Consider the following 8,457-nt stretch of genomic DNA (forward strand, 5'->3'; position numbering starts at 1 on the left):
CTGCAAGGGATCCAACCAGTCCATTCTGAAGGAGATCAACCCTGAGATTTCTTTGGAAGGAATGATGCTAAAGCTGAAACTCCAATACTTCGGCCACCTCATGCGAAGAGTTGACTCATTGGAAAAGACTCTAATGCTGGGAGGGATTGGGGGCAGGAGGAGAAGGGGACGACAGAGGATGAGATAGCTGGATGGCATCACCGACTCGATGGACATGAGTCTGAGTGAACTCTGGGAGTTGGTGATGGACATGGAGGCCTGGCATGCTGCGATTCGTGGGGTCGCAAAGAGTCGGACATGACTGAGCGACTGAACTGAAGTGAACTATTTCCAAAAGTTTTCTTTTCCATGTTGAACATATCTAACATACTATTTTTACAATAAAGTTTTTAAATTATGACTCAAAATTATACATATACATATAAGGTTTATAATTTTGAGTCCATTTTACACATGGAAAGCAGATCAGAAAATAACACTAATGACTTGACAATGACATAGGTAAGTACTGAGAACTTTGAATTAGAATTAAAAGCTCCTTGATTGACTCGTCCTAAGTGTAACCTCCTAAACGTGACAAAATTAGTCACACACAGTCTTCTGTTACCAGTGGGGGAACTGACCAGAAGAGAGGCTTATGATATAGAACTGTACCTAAAAGCCAAAAGCATGTAATCATGAGACCTGACTGCTTCACCCAGAGTTGTTTGTTTCCGTCTGGGCTCATGAAAATAGTGAAATCCACTTATTTGCTCTCAACCAGCATTTTTTTAATGGGATGGGATGCAAATAGGATAGGATAGAATAGATTAGGATAGACTGTTGGGATATGGATAGAATAGAATAGAATAGGATGGACTGCATCCTATACCTTATATATTTCCTCATGAACTCAGGTACATGGTGGGCAGTATTGCACAGCATCTTTCTAACTATAAGTTGAAGGAAAGTATTTGCCTATTGCACCATTGGTCTCTGACTCTCCACATATTTCAAGTCATCATGAAACCCTTTGTATCTTTTTAAGATTCAAATCTATTTCATGCAATCAGCAATAAGAGAAGAAAAAAGTGTGGTCACTTTCTATGAGATGCTATAAAAAAGCACAAATGAACTTCTTGGCCAACCCAATACTTAATTATATGTATATACTATATCATTATAAAATGATTCAATATGACTGTTTAGAGATAACGTAACTAGATTGAAAACATATGAAACTAAATGTAGTATAAGGTGGTATGAGACCAAATTTTGGTCAGACATTTGGTCAGATACATTATTTGTATTTCTACCTCTTTATTCATACTTTGGGTGGTCAAATAGTTTGATGGATTTGCTCTATTTTATTTGCATGAATCATATTTGCCACACTCATATAACTCAAAATATAAGCTCCAGGATCCAGAACTTATATTTAGGAGAAATAAAATATTTTCATCTAGGGTTATCTAACCATTCCCTTCCAGTACCTGTGAGTTGATGATTAGTTTTCTGCAAGTCACAAAGGAAAGACCTTCCTCTTTCTTTTGTTCCATGTGTGTGTACACACCCGTGTGTGTGTGGCCACACGTGGCAGTGAGAGATTTTTAAAGAGAGAAAAAGAATGACAGTCATGGCAAGAGAAGGGTCTCAACCACTGTGGATAAATCAATCCATCAAAAAAAAAAAGAAAACAATTCTGCCATAAAACTTAATCACTAAAGGTCATGTCGGAGAGTAAGGAACAGATTAAATTAGCATAGTATTAGATATGGAAAATGATTTCTGTCAAAATCATCTTTACCACAATTATAATATGTTAATTACATATTTCATTAAGGAAGTTGATTATGGTTCACGGATGAAATCATGCCTGCAAGACACCTGGAAGGGGCGGCGGAGCCTGACTCGTCCTCCCGTTCCTCCTGGGCTTCCCCTCCGTCCTCCCCACCCCCCTCCTCCCTCTTACTCCAGCCCCCCAGCCCTCCTTTTCCCCTTTTCCCATCCTCCTCCTCATCACCCCACCCCTGTCTGATGCCATCAGCAGTGGCCAGATGTTTCCCTCTTTAAGCTGATCTCACGTCGGGACTCAAGGCTACAGTGTGGAAGTGAGCAAATAGTGGCCGCTTAAAGGCCATTGTGGGGATCTTCATTTTTCTCCTTTTTGGTTTTGCCTTTTTTAATTTAAATGTTATTGCATACTAAAGTATAGTTGATTTTCATTGTGATGTTCATTTCAGTTGTACAGACCGTGGTTCAGTTATACATATACACATATCCATCCCTTTTCAGACTCTTTTCCCATATAGGTTATGACAAAATATTGAGTTGAGTTCCCTGTGCTATATAGCGATGGTCCCCAACCTTTCTGACACCAGGGACCAGTACCTGTGTCTTTGTTGATGACCTATTTATATACAGTAGTGTGTATGTGTTAATTCCAAACTACTTATTTATCCCTCCTCCCACCTTTTAGTAGCCATCAGTTTGTTTTCAAGGGCTCCCAGGTAGCACTAGTGGTAAAGAACCTGTCTGCCAATGCAGAAGATGCCGGAGACGTGAGTTCAATCCTTGGGTCGGGATGATCCCCTGGAGGAGGGTACGGGCGGCCCACTCCAGTATTCTCGTCTGGAGAATCCCATGGACAGAGGAACCTGGGGGCTACAGTCCATGGGGTTGCCAAGAGTCGGACACGACTGAGGGATGTATCACAGCACCCAGCACTGTTTGTTTCCGAAGCCTGTGCGTCTGCTTCTGTCTCATGCTCACGCTCAGCTCATCTCTTTGTCTAGGATGCTCTGCTCTCCTTTCCTCTCCCAGATACTCTCCACGCCCAGCCAGGGACCCTTGCAGCAGCCCTGGCTTCTGCCCTGACCTGCCGCCCCGGGGGAGGGACTGCGTGATGGAGCCAGGCTGTCTCTGTCACGGCGGGCTGTGACAGCCTGCGGGGTTGATGTCGCCCTCTTCCAGAAGGCCCGCTCCGTCATCCGCCTGCGGGGCTAACAGCACGTCGTAACCCTGCCCCGGGGAAGCGGCCGCAGAGCAGGCTGCAGTGAGGATGGACCCAAAGGTGGTCCAGGGACAGCTGAGATCTGAGAGCCAATTATTTTAGTCAATAATCTGTGAGCCTTTTCCTTGGGATCATCCTTTTTTTTTTTTTTTTTTTTTTTTTTATGATGATCCAGCATTAATTCATGGGGAAATGTACAACTGTTTAGAATTTCAGACTTTTATTACTGGCTCCTGTGTCGCTTGTTCGTCTATCTTACAGACCTGAGTCACAAGGATCCATGGCCCCATCAGTGCCCTCTGCAGTGATGTCCTTCACACTTAGATACTTGGAGCACAGTTTAAGGAGGGGGCAGAAACAGGAAGGCCTCATATTATGCTTACGTGCTCATTTCTATGCAGAGTGGTAAGTCAGCCCAGGGTCAGCCCCACCAGCGCAGGAAACAGGAAGCAGGCAGGTGACCCAAGTAGGGGTTTATCTGTGCCCCTGGGGAAGGCCCCTGGGGAGACCCTTGGGGACAAGACTGCCGCCCCTCTGTCCAGTATCTCTTGCGAATATTCCCCCATGGGTGGAATGCCTCAGTGGGCTTGTGCTGGCAGATTTGGCCCCGCAGAATAATTGTCGTTGGAATTAAGCATAATTGTCAAGAAATACTTGGTCATCACAAGTAAAACCGTCTCATTCAACTGCCCCTTTGCTTCCCAACAGTAATTACCTCAGTAATTAATCTCTGTCATTTAACTGTGTTACATTTTGAAAAGGGAAAATGGAAGAAAGACCGGTTTCAAACTCATTTACATCACAGTTTAAAATCCCGGAGTACAGTGAATCAAATGTCAAATTTAGCCCTTTCACATTTTCTAAAATAGTCTCGTTCTAACACCCGGTCCATTGGAATCAAAGGCAGGACGCCGAAGTTACCTCTTCCTGAAAGGCTGGGCTTCAAAGGCAATACTGTTGAAAATTCTTCATGGAAATCCTCCTGGCTTGTTCCAAGGTGCTCAGAAACACAATTAATAAGCCCATCGAGAGAGCAGTAGGAAATCTCTCTGTCCAAAGGCCATTTGGGCTGCTGGTAATGTCAATTGCCCATAATGCAGCTCCTGCATTTGTTAATGACATCATCATACTGTAAGTGAATAAATCTGCTCCAGCAATCTCCTTTAATTCCTTTTCACCTCATTTCATCGTTTCAAATTAACTTGTTTGACCTTGTTTATTGTACACCTCATTATACTTAATTTTCAAAGAAGTGCTTTTAATATACTGAAATTTTCCTAATTTCTTATTCATTTTTTAATATTAGTAAGAGCTCATATATTACCTTTCTTTTTAATAGCCACCTTATTAATGAAATGCCTCCTATCACAGGTTACACAAAAATTTACACTTTAAAAAAAAATCAGATTTACTTCACTCATCAGTAAGGTGTGCCACTGGCTTGTTTAAATAGAAATTCTTCAGACATAATAATCCATAATAAGCTTTAAACAAAAGCTTCCTCATTAAGAACTCTCCTGAAAATATAAAACTCTATTGCTGTCAGTGCAGGAAGGGTAATAGCAGATCTGTGATCGGATTGAGGACTCATTCAGGCGTTTTCTATTAGATAGTTGGATAATACTTACGTGAGTAGATGAGTGTGCATTTATTTGTCCAATAAGGTAGATGTTTGTCTTTTCCACTAATGTACAATTCAGATATACATTATAATTCTAGTATTCAATATTCAATTAACTTGTGTCTTCAACGAGTACAAACCATTATTATTTCAGTTGCTTTGTTAGACACACAGAAAAGAGCAGAATTTAAGTGTGTGCAATGGGAAGAGGTTTGAAATGCCTGTGTGCGGAAAGCTGGGATCACAGTGGAGCAGGGGGCGAGGTGACGAGGACGGTGAGGTGGGGAGGGAAAGGGGAACGGCGCTCACAGGGGAAACCGGCACGCCGCGCCCTGTGGTCTGAGTAGAAAGACATTTCTGTCCCCAGACTTCCTCAAGGGCTGTGTGAGCCACCCCTGCGACCCACGGATATGCAAGGACAGCAGGCAGGTGGTGGGGGCAGCTTACCTGCCTTGCTGACGGACCCTGGTTTATCTTGGATGAAGAAAATCTGCAGTGCTTTATGGTATTGACTTCACCTACACCTCTGTTTCGGAGAGGGCAATGGCACCCCACTCCAGTACTTTTGCCTAGAAAATCCCATGGACGGAGGGGCCCGGTGGGCTGCAGTCCATGGGGTCGATAGAGTCAGACATGACTGAGCGACTTCACCTTCACTTTCACTTTCATGCATTGGAGAAGGAAATGGCAACCCACTCCAGTGTTCTTGTCTGGAGAATCCCAGGGACGGGGGAGCCTGGTAGGCTGCCGTCTATGGGGTCGCACAGAGTTGGACACGACTGAAGTGACTCAGCAGCAGCAGCAGCAGCACACCTCTGTCTGGATTTGCCTTTGCTTTCCTGGCTTGATGAAATAAAACTTTATTGAAACAGCGGAGACCCTCCCTCTGCAACTTACTGCATGATCTTACGGCTCTGATAGTTTCAGGTTCCTTAGCAAGTCTTCATTGCTTTCTGGCAAAAAGCAAAGCTGGTATTTACATAGGCCCAGAACCTTCTGATGAGAGAAGGCTTAGAGTTTACATATACAAATATACGGGAGATTAAGGAAAACAAAAAAGCCTCTTGCCAATTGACCTGCTACGTGAATACACATCAGGGCCCAGTGAATAAAAAGGCTATGAGGGTTTTGTTAAGGAGAACTGACTGATGCTGCAAAGCCGGGTTCTCCCCCCATGCCTCCTCCACAGTGAGCTTGTTATCGTCGCGGGCTGGACACTGCACCAGCAGGTCTGTCTCTCCCCCTCTCCTCCCCAAATCAAAGATCAAAGGCTGCATTTGTAAAGCAAATAGTTGGAGAGTTACAGCCGGGTTTGATGAAAACCCACTCCAGGCCTCTTGGGAGATATTACCTTCCTCATTATTCCACTGATTGGCCTTATTTCATCCAAGGATTACTGCACATTCTCCTGACGGCTGATGAGCGGCTTCATGAATATACAAAATAATCCGGCGGCACTGGGCCAGCACTGATTATTATTGTGGAACTCGGAGGAGCTGCTTCAAATGAGCTGCTGGAGATGGTGGAACTCTTCCTCCCTGTTTTCCATCTGATTTTACCACAAGGATCCTTATTAGGCTATTTTTCACGTGTCTGTAAGAGAAAGAGAAAGAGAGAGAGATTGCATCTAGTTAAAAATGGTCAGGGAATTCTGGGTACCAGATGTTTTTTGCTCAATATTGCAAAATGCCTTTTATTAGATTACGCTGAGCACTTACTAACTACAGTTAAACTGCTTTGCAGAGAAACCCGATGGGAACGGTGCCCTAAATAGCTTTCCTGGATTTGTTTTTTTTCCTTTCCTTTCTCTTTTTGTGCGTACTCTCCAGTGTGTATGTGCTTATTCACGGTTCTGTTTCTCTCTCTCTCTCTGTAGCTGGATAAGTCAGTTGGGAGACAGGGACTGCGGATATGAAATTATCAAGGACTATTACACACTGGCCTGGAATAATTTAGCATCACACTGAAATCCAGTCTCTTTGGCCAAAGTACTTGGCCAAGGTGTTAATGAAACAGTAATGATAGAGAGCAGAGGTGTTTATTTTCGGATTCAGTCAGGCAGAAACGGCTTTGACATAAACTGCCACGGATGGCTCCAATCTCCTCTGATGGGTTCAGACTTGGATTGAAGCCACTCTGGGGACAGAACCTTCCTTTCCTTTCTGCTTATTGTGAAAAACCCACAGGAGACGTGGAGACCCTCTCCCCACCCCCAGGAAGCAGCTTCTCTGGGAGACAAGCTTTGAAAAGAACCAGGGACCTTCCATTTCCCTCCTAAAAGCTTATTTATCCCCTCTCTGCTGAATCAGAAAGTACCTCTCCGATTGGCTCTCTCTACTCTCTGAACCAATCAGAATCCCTTGATTTATAGCTGAGAAATGAGGTTCTGTGACTGTCATTTACAGCTGGACATACTTGTTTTTACTGATTGTGAACTGCTGAGCTTTTCTGGGCAATAAATGTCTTTTCTGGCACCATGCAATATGCCACACGATGTAAATGACCCACTTGAATGACTCTAGGAGGCTCCCTCCCCACACTGGCCAGAGAGCCATCCAGTAGATCTGTTTCTAGACCGGGAGGAGTCTTCTCTGCCATCTTTGACATGACAGTGGTTTGATCTGTTATGACCAGGAAGCGGCTTCCTGTTGGGGGAGACGCCAGTCGTGAGCAAACTGGGTAGAATTCAGCTCTGGGTGAGTCTGAGGTTGGCATAGACTTCTTCCTGAAGGTTGCCTATTCCATTTCCGGGGCTGTGTCTCTCCCAGTCCATTCAACTCCAGGGATAAAGGGGGTGTATCAGGAAACCTTTCAAACACATAAAATGACACGCACACACGCAAGGTGTTAACACTGATTATACACCATCAGACTCATTGGAGAAAAGCTCCCCATTGTCATTTCAAGAACCAATTTCAATGCGAGTTCTCAAGGGCATTTGTTAGGGTCTGATGTCCGTAGAGGGTCCAGTAAACTTCTAGAGCCCCAGACACTTTCTGGTCCAGTCAGAAAATGTCCTTGCTCTTTTAAACAGGAACGTCCTTCAAGTTGGTGCAGGAAGAGCCTGTCAGGCAGACTCTTGATGATGGAAACTCAGCTTCATCTTCCCCCGCCGCTCCACAGAACCACCCGGCAGAGTCATTTAATGAATCTACATTTCATGACTGAAGTGATAAGGATGAAACCGTTTAAAATAACCAAAAGGTAGATACACCAAAAAAGCCTGATGAAACATTAAATGAATGTAGTGTAACACATTATCTCTGCTTCCGCACATCCAAAAAGCGCAATGAACTAAAACATTGCATTAGGCCAAGAATAAAGCTAAGAATTAAATTGGCTCAGAAAGATCTAGGGTGGTGGTTTATGCACTTTGAATGCAGTAAATTTGGTCATTTGCTCTCATTCTCCCTACCTGTGATATGCAGGTTAAAAGAACACAGGGCTCACGGGGAAAAGGTGACAGAAAGAGGCACAGCTGCAGTCCTGCCCTTAACTATTTACCTGACACCAGAAGGCAGGGGTGAGTCATATTAATGTTGCCTCTTTTTTTTTTTTTTTTACTGTAAAATTGCTTCCATTTTCCAACATTTAAGTGCAACGAATGTCAACAAACATAAAATATGAGTGACTTCGAAAAAGATGGGAAACAGACCCAATAAAGAAGACACGTATTCAAAAATATAATACTGCCCCTTCAAATCAATAAATAAAGACAAGCATTTCATACACTAATGCATTTATCTATGACCATTATAAATTAGTTGCTTGCCAGAAAATACACTTCTTAGCACAAGTGCCATTATTTAAAGTTGTCTATTTAATGCACACTTAGTATATTTCC

The 8,457-nt window shown here is 43.5% G+C and overlaps 1 long non-coding RNA gene across 1 annotated transcript; it reads right to left on the reverse strand.

The window, feature by feature from the left end:
• Positions 1-3,193: 3,193 nt before the first annotated feature.
• Positions 3,194-6,227, reverse strand: LOC147345850 (uncharacterized). Its single transcript, XR_015153385.1, has 3 exons — positions 5,965-6,227; positions 5,061-5,456; positions 3,194-4,095 (listed from the first exon to the last, which is right to left on the reverse strand). It is a non-coding gene; the product is annotated as an uncharacterized LOC147345850 (long non-coding RNA).
• Positions 6,228-8,457: the final 2,230 nt, after the last annotated feature.

Source organism: Bos grunniens, chromosome 24 (assembly GCF_055505025.1).
Source record: "Bos grunniens cultivar Pamir isolate PY7600 chromosome 24, Bosgru_T2T1.0, whole genome shotgun sequence".
Taxonomy (NCBI): domain Eukaryota; kingdom Metazoa; phylum Chordata; class Mammalia; order Artiodactyla; family Bovidae; genus Bos; species Bos grunniens.